The following is a 17512-nucleotide window of genomic DNA, read 5'->3' as shown; positions in this document are numbered from 1 at the left end:
GTTAACAGATGTGAAACTGGAGTTATAATATAAAAAGGAAGAAAGAATTGGCAACAGTTGAGGATAAAATGGACTAGAATTTTCTGTAAGTAATGAAAATAAAAAAAGTCACAGATTCAAGAAGAGATACAAACCCCAAGCTAAATAAATACAAAGAAAACTGCAACAAGGTACATCATAGTGAAAATGCAGAAAACCAAACAAAAAACTGTAAAAGTGATTAGAATAAAAAACTACATGTATATCATGTCCAGTCAGGAAATAAAAAAACACAACAGTTATTTAAACATATTTTAATAGTTACCTCATTTAATAATTACTATAAGATTAAAAATGCTAAAAGGGAACAATGAGGTAACACAGATATAAGAACAGTAAGAGAGAGATGGCAGAGTATGAGCACCCTACGCTCACCTCGTCCCATGGATACAACTAGGTAACACTCATATCAGTGTAAATAACTCAGGAAATGACCTGAAGACTGGAAGAACAAACTCCACAACTAAAGGCAGGGAAGAGGCCACCTTGAAGAATGTAGAAGGGGTGAAGGAGTGACCTGGGAGCAAAATGGACTCCTTTGATCCCTCCCCACCTTAGTAGCCATCCAAGGTGGGGAGGGAGTTGGTGGTACAGAGAAGGGCAGAAAACAGACTTTCACACCAGGGAGCCCAGGAACAGGGAAGATGAATCTCTGTAATATTTGCCTTTGAAAGTGAGAGTGGCTGAATTTCATGAGTTCCTAAAACCAGCAAGAGTTAAAGCCTGGAATTTAAAAAACTGGAAGGTTTGGCTCTGGGAGAACCCCAAAGCTTTAGGAACTGTACCCTGCCCTTAAAGAGATAGTGAAACAAACAGCTTATGCAGATACTGTGTAGAGCCAGCAGTTTGAAAAACAATGGGGACAGACATGAAGGTAAGTGATTTGCTCATCTCAGAGCATGGCTCAGAGACACAGGGATCATGGGAAGACCCTTCCAGGAATGAAGGAGCTGGCAAGCACCATTTCCCTCCCCAGCTCCCCAACATAAACAAAGGCCACCTGTGAGAACCATCATAGCACCAAAACTCTTTACCTAACTTGCTTACAACAAGCCCCAACCCCTGGGCTTCCACGGATCCACTCTTCATAGTCATACTCATCTGAGTCTCTACACTGTGGGTCCCCTCCCTCAGAAGACCAGGGAAAACCTCAGAAGCACCACGTCTCCTGATCCACACCTATTGTGGGATCTCAGTTCTGTCAGCAGTGGCAGTGGGTCTCATTTTGTAAGCAGACCATCACACACCTTGTTTAAAACGTGCCCGACCACTACTGGGAACCAAACACTGCACACATTGGGCAAAGAGAGCCTCTGCAGAATTGAACTGAAGGAAAAAGATGTTAAGAGTCAACAGCAGAGTACTTGCAATGTGCATAGGAGATACTTACTGAAGCACCAGTGGGAATGGAAGGCAATGCACTGCAGGGCACTCCAGGACCTCTTCTTCATAAGACTTATCATTAAGAGCAAGAGAAGTAGCTGACTTTCTCAGAACGCATATAAAGACACAGAAAATCAGACAAAATGAGGAGATTAGAAACACCTCCCAAATGAAAGAACAGGACGAAACCACAGCAAGAGACAAAAGTGAAAGAGACATAAATAATATGTTGCATAGAGAATTTAAAGTAATGATCATAAAGATACTCCCTGGACTAGAGAAAAGAATGGAAGACATCAGTGAAACCCTTAACACAGAAATAAAATAGAACCAATCAGAGATTAAGAACACAATAAATAAAATAAAAAATATATTTAATGTAATAAGTAACAGGTTAGATGAAACAGAGGAATGAATTAATGACTTGGAAGACAGAGTAATTGAAAGTAACCAAGCTGAGCAAAGGAGAGGAAAGAGAATTATGCAGATTGAAAATAGTCTTACAGAAAACAGTGACTTCATTGAGCATAATAACATCCACAATATAGGGATCTCAGAAGAAGAACAGAGAGATAAGAGGGCAGAAAATTTATTGAAGAAATAAATTTGAAAACTTCCCAAATCTGGGAAAGGAAGTAGAGATCCATTTCTAGGAGGCAGAGAAAGTCCCCCCCCCCCCAAATTCAACCCAAGGAAGTCCACACCAAGATACATAGTAACTAAAATAACAAAAGCAGCAATAAAGAGAAAAAAATTAAAAGCAGCAAAAGAAGACAGTTACATACAGCAAGAGAGAACTATTACATACAAGAAACCCTATAAGGATGGAATTTTGGAGGAAGATGGCGGCGTAGGAGGACGCTGGGCTCACCGCGTCCTGCTAACCACTTAGATTCCACCCACATCTGCCTAAATAACCCAGAAAACTGCCAGAAGACTAGAAGAATGGACTCTCTGGAGCCAAGTGTAGATGAGAGGCACACGGAAGACGGTAGGAAGGGCGGCGAGGCGGTGCACGCTACAGGGACTGGCAGGAGGGAGCCAGGGCGGTGGAGGGGCAGCCCGCCCGGCAAGGCAGAGCCCCCGAGTCTGGCTTGCAAAAGCGGAGGGGCAGACGGAGTGTGTTCTGACAGCCAGCGGGACTTAACATCTGGAATGTTATAAGTCAACAGCTCTGCTCCGAGAGCAGGAGGGCTAGAGGACAATGGGAGGGAGAGTTGTTGAGCCCTGGAGGACAGAGCTCAGCTTGGTGTGGAACAAAGGTGCTCGCCAGCGCCATCTCCCTCGCCCATCCCCCAGCCAAAATCACAAAGGGAACCAGTTCACATCAGGGAATTTGCTTGCATATCACAAATACCCAACACCGTGAGTCTGCCCCTCCTGCCCATGTGCACCTGGCAGATCCACCCCAGCTAATACGCCAGATCCCATCAAAACAGCACCACAAGCCTGGCAGTGCGTAAGTAGCCCAGACAGGGGCCACACCACTCCACAGTGTGTCCTGCCCCTCAGAGAGGGGAAGAAAAGGTACACAGCAGTCTGACTGTGGCCCCAGTGGTAGGCTGGGGGCAGACATCAGGTCTGACTGTGGCCCCGCCCACAATTGCAAGTTACTCCAGACAGCACAGAGGAAGAGCCCTGCAGTTCTGTGCCACTCCAGGGACTATCCAAGATGACGAAACAGAAGAATTCTCCTCAAAAGAAACTCCAGGAAGTAGCGACATCTAATGAACTGATCAAAAACGATTTAAGCAATGTAACAAAAAATGAATTTAAAATAATAGTCATAAAATTAATCACTGGGCTTGAAAAAAGTATAGAGGACAGCAGAGAATCTATTACTACAGAGATCAAGGGACTAAGAAACAGTCAGGAGGAGCTAAAAAATGCTATAAATGATCTGCAAAATAAAATGGAGGCAACCACAGCTCAGACTGAAGAGGCAGAGGAGAGAATAGGTGAATTAGAAGATAAAATTATGGAAAAGGAGGAAACTGAGAGAAAGAGAGATAAAAAAATCCAAGAGTATGAGGGGACAATTAGAGAACTAAGTGACACAAATAAATGTAATAACATACGCATAATTGGTATTCCAGAGGAGGAAGATAGGGAAAAGTGCTGAAGGTATACTTGAAAAAATCATGGCTGAGAACTTCCCTGAGCTGGGGAAGGAAAAAGGCATTGAAATCCAAGAGACACAGAGAACTCCCTTCAGACATAACTTGAATCAATCTTCTGCACAACATAGCATAGTCAAACTGGAAAAATACAAGGATAAAGAGAAAATTCTGAAAGCAGCTAGGGATAAACAGGCTCCAACATACAAAGGGAGACCGATAAGACTAGTGACAGATCTATCTACTAAAACTTGGCAGGCCAGAAAGGAATGGCAGGAAATCTTCAATGTGATGAACAGAAAAAAATATGCAGCCCAGAATCCTTTATCCAGCAAGTCTATCATTTAGAATAGAAGGAGAGATAAAGGTCTTCCCAAACAAACAAAAACTGAAGGAATTCGTCACCACTAAACCAGCCCTACAAGAGGACCTAAGGTGGATCCTGTGAGACAAAGTACCAGAGACATCGCTACAAGCATGAAACCTACAGACATCACAATGACTCTAAACCCATATCTTTCTATAATAACACTGAATGTAAATGGACTAAATGCTCCAACCAAAAGACATAGGGTATCAGAATGGATAAAAAAACAAGACCCATCTATTTGCTGTCTACAAGAGACTCATTTTAGACCTGAGGACAACTTCAGACTGAAAGTGAAGGGATGGAGAAATATCTATCATGCTACTGGAAGTCACAAGAAAGCTGGAGTAGCCATACTTATATAAGACAAACTAGACTTTAAATTAAAGGCTGTAACAAGAGATGAAGAAGGGCATTATATATTAATTGCAGGGTCTATCCATCAGGAAGAGCTAACAATTATAAATGTCTATGTGCCGAATATGGGAGCTCCTAAATATATAAAACAATCACAAACGTAAGCAACCTTATTGATAAGAATGTGGTAATTGCAGGGGACTTTAATACTCCACTTACAACAATGGATAGATCATCTAGATACAGGATCAATAAAGAAACAAGGGCCCTGAATGATACATTGGGTCAGATGGACTTGACAGATATATTTAGAACTCTGCATCCCAAAGCAACATAATATACTTTCTTCTCGAGTGCACATGGAACCTTCTCCAAGATAGATCACATACTGGGTCACAAAACAGCCCTTCATAAGTATACAAGAATTGAGATCATACCATGCATACTTTCAGACCAAAACGCTATGAAGCTTGAAATCAACCACAGGAAAAAGTCTGGAAAACCTCCCAAAGCATGGAGGTTAAAGAACACCATACTAAAGAATGAATGGGTCAACCAGGCAGTTAGAAAAGAAATTTAAAAAATACATGGAGGGGCGCCTGGGTGGCTTGGTCGGTTAAGCGTCTGACTTCAGCTCAGGTCATAATCTCACGGTCCGTGGGTTCGAGCCCCGCGTCCAGCTCTGTGCTGACAGCTCAGAGCCTGGAGCCTGGTTCAGATTCTGTGTCTCCCTCTCTCTCTGTCCCTCCCCTGTTCATGCTCTGTCTCTCTCTGTCTCAAAAATAAACGTTAAAAAAATTAAAAAATACATGGAAACAAATGAAAATGAAAATACAACAATCCAAATGCTTTGGGATGCAGCAAAGGCAGAACTGAGAGGAAAATACATAGTAATCCAGGCCTATCTCAAGAAATAAGAAAAATCCCACATAAAAAATCTAATGGGACACCTAAAGGAAGTAGAAGCAGAACAGCAAAGACACCCCAAACCCAGCAGCAGAAGAGAAATAATAAAGATCAGAGCAGAAGTAAACAATATAGAATCTAAAAAAAAAAAAAACTGTAGAGCAGATCAATGAAACCAAGAGCTAGTTTTTTGAAAAAAATAAACAAAATTGATAAGCCTCTAGCCAGGCCTCTCAAAAAGAAAAGGGAGATGAGCCAAATAGATAAAATCATGAATGAAAATGGAATTATTATAACCTATCCCTCAGAAATACAAGCAATTATCAGGGAATACTATGAAAAATTATATGCCAACAAACTGAACAACCTGGAAGAAATGGACAAATTCCTAAACACCCAACACTCCCAAAACTCAAACAGGAAGAAATAGAAAGCTTGAACAGACCCATAACCAGCGAAGAAATTGAATCAATTATCAAAAATCTCCCAACAAATAAGAGTCCAGGACCAGATGGCTTCCCAGGGGGAATTCTACCAGGCATTTAAAGCAGAAATAATACTTATCCTTCTCAAGGTCTTCCAAAAAATAGAAAGGGAAGAAAAACTTCCAGACTCATTCTATGAAGCCAGAATTACTTTGATTCCTAAACCAGACAGAGACCAGCCAAAAAAGAGAACTACAGGCCAATATCCCTGATGAATATGGATGCAAAAATTCTCAATAAGATACTAGCAAATCGAATTCAACAGCATATAAAAAGAATTATTAACCATGATCAAGTGGGATTCATTCCTGGGCGCAGGGCTGGTTCAACACTCGCAAATCAATCAGTGCGATACATCACATTAATAAAAGAAAAGATAAGAACCATATGATCCTGTCAATCGATGCAGAAAAAGCATTTGACAAAATGCAGCATCCTTTCTTAATAAACACCCTCGAGAAAGTCGGGATAGAAGGAACATGCTTAAACATCATAAAAGCCATTTATGAAAAGCCCACAGCTAACATCATCCTCAATGGGGAAAAACTGAGAGCTTTTTCCCTGAGATCAGGAACACGACAGGGATGTCCACTCTCATCGCTGTTGTTTCACATAGTGTTGGAAGTGCTAGCATCAGCAATCAGACAACAAAAGGAAATCCAAGGCATCAAATTGGCAAAGATGAAGTCAAGCTTTCACTTTTTACAGGTGACATGATGTTATACGTGGAAAATCTGATAGACTCCACCAAAAGTCTGCTAGAACTGATACATGAATTCAGCAAAGTCGCAGGATATAAAATCAATGTACAGAAATCAGTTGCATTCTTATACACTAATAATGAAGCAACAGAAAGACAAATAAAGAAACTGATCCCATTCACAGTTGCACCAAGAGGCATAAAATACCTAGGAATAAATCTAACCAAAGATGTAAAAGATCTGTATGCTGAAAAGTATAGAAAGCTTATGAAGGAAATTGAAGAAGATATAAAGAAACGGAAAAACATTCCGTGCTGAAGGAGTGGAAGATTAAATATTGTTAAAATGTCGATACTACCCAAAGCTATCTACACATTCAATGCAATCCCAATCAAAATTACACCAGCATTCTTCTCAAAGCTAGAACAAGCAATCCTAAAATTCATATGGAACCACAAAAGGCCCCAAATAGCCAAAGTCATTTTGAAGAAGAAGACCAAAGCAGGAGGCATCACAATCCCAGACTTTAGCCTCTACTACAAAGCTGTAATCATCAAGACAGCATGGTATTGGCACAAAAACAGACACATACACCAATGGAATAAAATAGAAACCCCAGAACTAGACCCACAAAAGTATGGCCAACCAATCTTTGACAAACAAGGAAAGAGTATCCAATGGAAAAAAGACAGTCTCTTTAACAAATGGTGCTGGGAGAACTGGACAGCAAAATGTAGAAGGATGAGACTAGAATACTTCTTTACACCATTCACAAAAACAAACTCAAAATGGATGAAAGATCTGAATGTGAGACAGGAAACCATCAAAACCGTAGAGGAGAAAGCAGGAAAAGACCTCTGACCTCAGCCGCAGCAATTTCTTACTTGACACATCCCCAAAGGCAAGGGAATTAAAAGAAAAATGAACTACTGGGACCTCATGAAGATAAAAAGCTTCTGCACAGCAAAGGAAACAATCAACAAAACTTAAAGACAACCAACATAATGGGAAAAGATATTTGCAAATGACATATCGGACAAAGGGCTAGTATCCAAAATCTGTAAAGTGCTAACCAAACTCCACACCTAAAAAACAAATAATCCAGTGAAGAAATGGGCAGAAAACATGAATAGACACTTCTCTAAAGAAGACATCCAGATGGCCAACAGACACATGAAAAGGTGCTCAATGTCACTCTTCATCAGGGAAATACAAATCAAAACCACACTCAGATATCACCTCACGCCAGTCAGAGTGGCCAAAATGAACAAATTAGGAGACTATAGATGCTGGAGAGGATGTGGAGAAAGGGAACCCTCTTGCACTGTTGGTGGGAATGCAAGCTGGTGCAGCCGTTCTTGAAAACAGTGTGGAGGTTCCTCAAAAAATTAAAAATAGACCTACCCTATGACCCAGCAATAGCACTGCTAGGAATTTATCCAAGGGATACAGGAGTGCTAATGTATAGGGGCACTCGTACCCCAATGTGTATAGCAGTACTCTCAACAATAGCCAAATTATGGAAAGAGCCTAAATGTCCATCAACTGATGAATGGATAAAGAAATTGTGGTTTATATACACAATGGAATACTACGTGGCAATGAGAAAGAATGAAATATGGGCCTTTGTAGCAATGTGGATAGAACTGGAGAGTGTTATATTAAGTGAAATAAGTCATACAGAGAAAGACAGATACCATATGTTTTCACTCTTACGTGGATCCTGAGAAATTTAACAGAAGTCTATGGGGGAGGGGAAGGAAAAAAAAAGAGGTTAGAGTGGGAGAGAGCCAAAGCATGAGACTCTTAAAAACTGAGAACAAACTGAGGGTTGATGGGAGGTGGGAGGGAGAGGAGGGTGGGTGATGGGTATTGAGGAGGGCACCTTTTGGGATAAGCACTGGGTTTTGTATGGAAACCAATTTGACAAAAATTTCATATCAAAAAATAATAAAAACATAAATAAATAAATAAAAACAACAAGAAACCCTATGAGGCCATCAGGAGATTTTTCAGGAGAAACTTTGCCAGTCAGAAGGGAGTGGCATGATATGTTCAAAGTGTTGAAAGGGAAAAATCTGCAGCCAAGAATACTCTATCTAGCAAGACCATCATTCGGAATAGAAGGAGAGAGAGTTTCTCAGACCAAGAAAAACTAAAGGTGTTCATGACCACTAAACCAGCCCTATAAGAAATATTAAAGGAGATTCTTTGAGTGGAAAGGAAGCTCATATATTAGAGTATGAAAAGTAAAAAAAAAAAATCAGTAAAAAGAAATATTTCTGTAAAAATCAGGCAAAGGATTCATAAAATAAGAAAATGTAAAATATGACACCGTATACCTAAAACATTAGAGGGAGAAGAGTAAAGAATGGGTTTAAACGTAAGCAACCATAATCTTAATAAAGACTGCTATATGCAGAAGATATTATATATAAACCCAATGGTAACCACAAATCAAAAACCTGTAATAGATATGCAAAGAATTAAGAGAAAGGGATCCAAGCAGACCACTAAAGAAAGCCAACAAATCATGGAAGACAGCAAGAGGATCAGAGAAAATCTATAGAAACAGCCACAAAACAAGTCACAAAATGGTAATAAATACACATCTATTGATAATCACTTTGAGTGTAAATGGACTAAATACTCCAATCAAAAGACATAGAATGACAAAGTGGATTCAAAACAAGACCCATCCATATGCCGCCTACAAGAGACTCATTTCAGACCAAAAGAAACCTGCAGACTGAAAGTGAGTTGATGGAGAAACATCTATCATGCAAATGGACGGATGTCAAAAAAAAAAAAGCAGGGTAGCAATACTTATATTGGACAAAGTTGACCTTAAAAAAGACTATAACAAGAGACCAATAAGGGCACTATAAAGTAATGCAGGGAAAAATACAACAAGAATATATAACAATTGTAAATATTTATGCACCCAACATGAAGCACAAAATACATAAAACAGTTAATAACAAATATAAAAGAAATATGAACAAATAATCGATAGTAATACAATAATAGTAGAGAATTTTAACATCCTACTTACATTGGCATACAGAACATCCAAACAGAAAATCAACAAGGAAACAGTGACTTTGAATGACACATGAGACGAGATGGATTTAACAGACATATTCAGAACATTCCATCCTAAAACAATAATACAAACTCTTTTCAAGAATATTTTCCAGAATAGATCACATATTAGCCCACAAAACAAGTCTTAACAAATTAGAAAAAAATAAAATTCATACTGTGAATCTTTTCTAATCACGTTATGAAACTAGAAATCAACCACAAGAATAAATCTTGAAAGAGCAAAAATAAATGGAGGTTAAATAACATGCTACTCAACAATGAATGGGTCAACCAAGAAACCAAAGAAGAAATCAAATAGTACATGGAAACAAATGAAAATGAAAACAGTGCTCGCTTTAGCAGCACGTATGCTAGAAGTGTAATAATACAGAGAAGATTTGCATGGCCCCTGTGCAAAGATGACATGAAAATGAAAACACAATGGTCCAAAATCTTTGGGTTGCAGCAAAAGTGGTTCTAAGAGGGAAGTTTATAACAATACAGCTCTACCTCAAGAAGCAAGAAAAGTCTGAAAAAAACAACCTAATCTTACATCTAAAGGAGCCAGAAAAAGAAAAAAACCAAAACCAAGACCCAGAGAAAGGAAGGACATAATAAAGATTAGATCAGAAATAAGTGATATAGAAAATAAAAGACAAGAGAATAGATCAATGAAAACATGAGTTGGTTTTTTGAAAGATCAACAAAATTGGTAAACCTCTAGCAAGACTCATTAAAAAAAGAGATGTAAGCCCAAATAAACAAAATTACTAATGAAAGAGGAGAAATAATAACCAACACCACAGAAATACAAACAATTGCAACACAGTATTATGAAAACCTATATGGCAACAGACTGAACAATATAGAAGAAATGGATAAATTCCTAGAGACATATAACCTACCAAAACTAAAGCAGGAAGAGATGGAAATTTGAACATGCCAATAACCAGCAAAGAAATTAGATCAATAATCAAAAAACTCCCCAAACCAAAAGTTCAGGACCAGATGGGTTCACAGGTGAATTTTACCAAATATTTAAAGTAGAGTTAATACCTATTCTTAAGCTATTCCAAAAAATACAAGAGGAAGGAAAATTTCCAAATTCATTCTAATGAGACCAGTATCACCCTGATACCTAAACCAGATAAAGACACCACAAAAACACAGAACTACAGGCCAATAACTCTCATAAATATTGATGCAAAAATCCTCAACAAACTATTAGCAAACTGAATCCAAAAATATATTAAAAAAATAATACACCACGATCAAGAGGAATTTATTCCTGGGATGCAAGGGTGGTTTAATATTCACAAAACAATTGGGGTGCCTGAGTGGCTCAGTTGGTTAAGCATCTGGCTTCAGCTCAGGTCATGATCTCACAGTTCGTGGGTTCAAGCTCCGCATTGGGCTCTGTGCTGACAGCTCGGAGCCTGGAGCCTACTTCGGATTCTGTGTCTCCCTCTCTCTCTGACCCTCCCCCGCTCATGCTCTGTCTCTCACTCTCTCAAAAATAAATAAAACATTAAAAAAATTAAAAATAATATTCACAAAACAATCAACGTGATATGTCACATCAGTAAGAGAAAGGATAAAAACCATATGATCATTTCAGTAGATGCAGAAAAAGCATCTGACAAAGTATTCATTCATGATAAAATCCCTCTGCAAAGTAGATCTAGAGGGAACATATCTCAACATAATAAAGGTATATATGAAAAACCCACAGCCAACACCATACTCAGTGGTGAAAAATTGAGAGCTTTTCCCTTAACATCAGGAACAAGACAAGGATGTCCACTCTCACCACTTTTATTCAACATAGTACTGAAAGTCCTGGACACAGGAAATCAGACAAGAAAAAGAAATAAAATTCTTCTTAATTGCTAAGGAAGAAGTAAAAGTTTCACTATTTGTAGATGACATGATACTATATGTAGAAAACCCTCATGAGTCTACCAAAAAACTACTAGAACTGATAAATGAATTCAGTAAAATCATAGGATATAAAATCAATGTACAGAAATCTGTTGCATTCCTATACACTTATAATGAAACAGCAGAAAGTGATATTAACAAAACAATTCCATTTACAATCAAACCAAAACCAATAAAATATCTCACAATAAAGTTAACCAAAGAGGTGAAAGACCTATACTCTGAAACCTATAAAACTCTGATGAAAGAAATTCAAGATGATGTAAAGAAATGGAAAGACATTCCATGCTCATGGGTTGGAAAAACAAGTATTGTTAAAATGTCTAGACTACCTAAAGCAATCTTCACATTTAATGCAATCCCTATCAAAATACCAACAGCATTTTTCACAGAACTAGAACAAACAATCCTAAAATTTGTATGGAACCACAAAAGACCATGAGTAGCCAAAGCAATCTGAAAAAGAAAATCAAAACTGAAGGTATCACCATTCCAGACCTCAAGTTATATCACAAAGAGGTAGTAATTAAAACAGTATGGTACTGACATAAAAACACATAGATCAATAGAATGAAATAGAACAAAACAAAACAAGAAATGCTCAGTTATATGGTCAATCTTTGATGCAATCTTTGATGAAGGGAGAACGAATACACAATGGGAAAAAGAGAGTCTCTTCAACAAATGGTGCTGGGAAAACTGGACAGCCACATGCAAAATAATGAAACTAGCCCGCTTTCTTATACCATACAAAAAAATGAACTCAAAATGGTTAAAGACCTAATTTTGTGAGACCTGAATCCATTAAAATCCTTGAAGAGGGCATAGGCAGTAATCTCTCTGACATCAACCATAGCAACATTTTTCTAGATATATCTTTTGAGGCAAGGTAAATAAAAGCAAAAATAAACTATTAGAACTACATCAAAATAAAGTTTCCACATAACAAAGGAAACAATCAACAAAACTAAAATGCAACCTACTGAATGGTAAAAAATATTTGCATATGACATATCTGATAAAGGGTTAGTATCCAAAACATACAAAGAACTGTTATAATTCAATACCAAAATCACATAATCCAATTAAAAACTGGGCAGAAGACATGAACAGACATTTCTCCAAAGAAGACATACAGAGGGCCAACAGACACATAAAAGATGCTCAACATCACTCATCATCAGGGAAGTGCAAATCAAAACTACAGTGAGATATCACCTCACCCCTGTCAGAATGGCTAAAATCAACATGAAAAAATAAGTGTTGGTAAGGAGATGGAGAAAAAGGAATCCTCTTGAACTGTGGTTGGGAATGCAAACTGGTGCAGCCATTGTGGGGAAGGGAATGGAGGTTCCTCAAAAAATTAAAAATAGAACTACCCTATAATCCAGGAATCACACTACTGGGTATTTACCCCCAAAGCACAAAAACACTAACTCAAAATAATACATGCACCCTTATGTTTAGACAGCATTATTTACATTAGCCAAATTATGAAGTAGCCCATGTGTCCATTCACTGATGAATGGATAATGAACGACCATGAATATATATATATTAAATATATTAAATATTAAATATATTAAATATTAAATATATAAATATATTAACTCAAAATAATACATGCACCCTTATGTTTAGACAGCATTATTTACATTAGCCAAATTATGAAGTAGCCCATGTGTCCATTCACTGATGAATGGATAATGAACGACCATGAATATATATATATATTAAATATATTAAATATATTAAATATTAAATATATTAAGTATATTAAATATATTAAATATTAAATATATAAATATATTAAAAATATTATATATATTAAATATATATATTTGATGGATATATATATATATTTGATGGATATATATATATATTTGATGGATATATATATTTGATGTATATATTTATATACATATAAATATATATATATTTGATGGATATATATATTTGATGGATATACATATTTGATGGATATATATTTAAATATATTAAATATATTAAATATATTAAATATTAAATATATAAATATATTAACTCAAAATAATACATGCACCCTTATGTTTAGACAGCATTATTTACATTAGCCAAATTATGAAGTAGCCCATGTGTCCATTCACTGATGAATGGATAATGAACGACCATGAATATATATATATATTTATATATATATTAAATATATTAAATATATTAAATATTAAATATATTAATATATTTAATATTAAATATATAAATATATTAAAATATTATATATATATTAAATATATATATATATTTGATGGATATATGTGGATAATGAACGACCATGAATATATATATATATATTCATGGTCGTTCATTATCCACATATATCCATATCTATATATAGGGGCTATATATATCTATATATCTATATATCTATCTATATATATAGGGGCTGTATATATATAGGGGCTCAAACTCATGAACTGTGAGATCATGACCTGAGCTGAAGTCAGATGCTTAACCGACTGAGCCACCCAGGTGCCCCTAAAAAAATAAACTATTTCTTGTAGGCAGCATGTAGCTGAGTCTTGCTTTTTTGTCCAACCTGACAATCTTTGCATTTTAAATTGGGGTGTTTAGACTATTAACATTTATGTAGTTATCGATATAGTTACATTTAAGTCTATCATCTTGTTATTGGTTTCTATTTGTCCAGTCCATTCCTTGTTCCCATTTTACTTTTATTCTGCCTTTTTCCAGGTTATATTTTGTTTTCATTTTAACTCTTTTGTTGCCTTCTTAGCTATAACTGTTTTGTTATTGTAGTTGTTGCTTTAGGGATTATAATATGTACCTTTAACTTATAATGGTATACATTCAAGTGATATTATACTATATCATATACATCATAAGAATCTTACAATAGTATACTTTCATCTCTCCCCTCCCAGCCTTAATGCTATTTGTTGTCATACATTTATTTATACATATTTTATAAACCCTCAAGACAATGTTATTATTTTTTTAATATTTATTTACTTTTGAGAAAATATTTATTTACTATTTAAATATTTTTTTTAAAAAATTATTTACTTTTGAGAAAGAGAGACATAGTATGAGTAGGGGAGGCACAGAGAGAGAGGGAGACACAGAATCCGAAGCAGGCCTGCCACGGGACTCCAACTCACAAACTGTGAGATCATGGCCTGAGCTGAAGTCAGACACTTAACTGACTGAGCCACCCAGGGGCCCCTGTTATTATTTTTGATTAAACAGTTATCTTTTACATAATGATATATAGAAGAAAAATTACATATTACCCAGGTCATTATCATTTCTGGTGCTCTTTAATTCTTTGTGTGGATCTAGATTTCCATTTGTTATCAATTTCTTTTGACCTGAAGACTTCCTTTAACATTTCTTACAGTGTGGGTTTCCTGGTGATAAATTCTCTTCCTGTTAAAAGGATCTTTGTTGTGTATAAAATGCTTGGTTGAAAAATTTTAAAGTACTTTAAAGGTATTACTACACCATTTTATCACTTGCACTGTTTCCAATGAAAGATTTGATGGCATCTTCTCCTTGTTCCTCTGTATACAATATGTTTTCGCCCCCTCTATTTTAAGATTATTCTTTATCACTTAATGTGAGCAACTACATTATTATATACCTTGTTGAAATTTACTCTATGTTTCTTGTGCTTTGGGTTTGTTGAGACTATAAATCCATGAATCCAAGAGTCTCAACAAACCCAAAGCACAAGAAACAGTAAATAGGATTCATGGATTTATAGTTTACATAAAATTTGCAAAAAAATTCAGCCATTATTTCTTCAAATATAGTTCTGTCCCCACTTCAGAAACTCTAATCACATATATATTTTGCTGCGTGAAGTTGTCCAATATATCAATGATGCTCTTTTCATATTTTTTAGATTTTTTTCCTCTGTATTTCATTTTGGGTAGTTTATTGCTGTATCCTCAGTCATTATCTTGTCTTCTGCCAGTATAATCTACTATCAATCCCACCAAATAGGATTTTGTTTGTTTGCTTATTTATACTCATCTTGGTTTTTTTTTTTTGTTCTTTAAATAGACTTTATTTTTAAGATCATTTTAGATTCACAAAAGAATTCAGCAGAACATACTGCGTTTGTTTGTCCCCTGTCCTCCGACTGGTACAGTTTATATATCCATTCACCTAGTGAAGGACATCTTGGTTGATCCCAAGTTTTGGAAATTATGAAGAAAGCTGCTAAAAACATCTGTGTGCAGGTTTTCTTGTAGACATAAATTGTCACCTGATTTCTATAAATACCAAGGAGCATGATTGCTGGATTTCATGGTAAGAGTATGTTTAGCTTTCCAAGCAACTGCTGAACTGTCTTCCAAAATAATTATACCATTTTGCATTCCCACAGCCAACAGATGAGAGTTCCTGTTGCTTCACATTCTCTCCAGTATTTGGTGGTGTCAACATATGGAATTTTTGCCATTCTAATTGATGTATAGTTGTGTCTCTTCATGTTTTAGTTTGCAATTCCCTAATGACATATTAATGTTGAGCATCTTTTCATACCCTTATTTGCCATCTGTTAATCTTATTTGATGAAGTGTCTGTTTAAGTCTTTTGTTCAAGTCTTTTGCCCAAGTTGTTCATTTTCTCATTGTTGAGTTTTAAGAGTTCTTTGTATATTTTGGATAATGGTTTTTTATCAGATATATCTTTTACAAATACTTCCTTCTAGTCTGTGACTTGTCTTCGTATTCTCTTCATAATTTTTTTTTGCAGAGATGTTTTTAATTTTATTTAATTTTATTTATTTTATTTTTTTTTGAGATGTTTTTAATTTTAATGAATTCCAGCTTATTGATTATTTCTTTCATGGTTCGTGCCTTTGGTTTTACATGCATAGAGTCATTGCCATACCCATGGTCACCTAGATTTTCTCCTATGTTATCTTTTAGGATTTTATAGTTTTGCATTTTACATTTGGTTCTATTATTAACTTTGAATTAATTTTTTAATCTAGATTCATTTTTTTTGCATTTGAATGCCAGTTGCTCCAGCATCATTTTTTGAAAAAGAGTACCTTTTCTCCATTGTATTGCTTTTGCTCCTTTGTTAAAGTTTAGTTCACTACATGTATGGTGGTCTATTTCTGGACTCTGTATTCTGTTCTATTGGTCCTTTGTCTATACTTTCACCAATAACATAATTTCTAAAGTACTGAAACTTTATATAGTCATGAAGTCCAGTACTGTCAGCCCTCCAACTTTGTTCTTCAAGACTGTGTTGGCTATTCTGGATCTTTTGCCTCTCCACATAAAATTCAGAATCACTTTGTTGATGTTCACAAAATAACTTGGTGGGGTTTTGGTTTGGGATCCATTGTATTTTTCATCTCAAACATGATAGTTTTCATCTGTAGGATTTTGATTTCCACTAAAAAAATATCTTCCACATCTCTATCTAATATAAGGAATATGGATATAACAATTCTTCTAATGCCAATTCTGAGTTGGTTTGGATGTAATTATTATTCTCCTCATTATGAATTGTGTTTTCTTGGACCACTGAATGCCTAATTAATTATTAAATGGATGTCAGATGTGCAATTTACCTTAGTGGCTGTTGGATATTTTTATATTCCCATACATACCCTTGAATTTTCTTTAAGATACATTTAAGTTACTTGGGAACAATTTGATTATTTCAGGAATTGCTTTTGTGATTCTGTATGGTGGATTTGGAGCTATTCTCCATCCAAGGCTAATCATTTGTTACTGAGGCAAGACTTTCCTGTGTATTCAGCCAAATACCCAGTGAATTATAAAAGTTTTTCCAGTCTGGCTGGTGGGGAGAGATACTTTTTCCCTCTCCTGTGTGAGCACTAGAAAGCATTCTCTAATACTTCTGATTTTTTTTTTTTTTTGTCAGCCTGGGGTAGTTTCATGTACATGTTCTGGTTACAATTCTTAATATTCAAGGGACTTTCTATAGAATTAGTAGTTTCTCTCTATGAAGATTTCTCTTGTGTATTCTGTTCTACGATCTGTAGTCACCCTAGTTTCCTTAGCTGCTTAGCTCTCTCCTACGCATGAAGTCCACTGGGCTCTACCTCAGTTCCCTTTCCGTGTACCATTACCAGGAAACATT

The 17512-nt window shown here is 36.0% G+C and overlaps 1 protein-coding gene and 1 non-coding gene across 6 annotated transcripts in view; one reads left to right on the top strand and one right to left on the bottom strand.

Annotated features, from left to right (window-relative positions):
* Positions 1-17512, bottom strand: part of LOC101101037 (small ubiquitin-related modifier 2) — a 161515-nt gene that overhangs the window by 71779 nt on the left and 72224 nt on the right. The window lies entirely within an intron of this gene.
* On the top strand, positions 9790-9899 carry LOC111558811. The gene has a single exon (XR_002739950.1). It is a non-coding gene; the product is annotated as a U6 spliceosomal RNA (small nuclear RNA).

This window comes from Felis catus, chromosome X, assembly GCF_018350175.1.
Source record: "Felis catus isolate Fca126 chromosome X, F.catus_Fca126_mat1.0, whole genome shotgun sequence".
NCBI lineage: Eukaryota > Metazoa > Chordata > Mammalia > Carnivora > Felidae > Felis > Felis catus.
The sequence above is the reverse complement of the archived record's forward strand: the minus strand, read 5'-3'. Positions and strand labels throughout refer to the sequence as shown.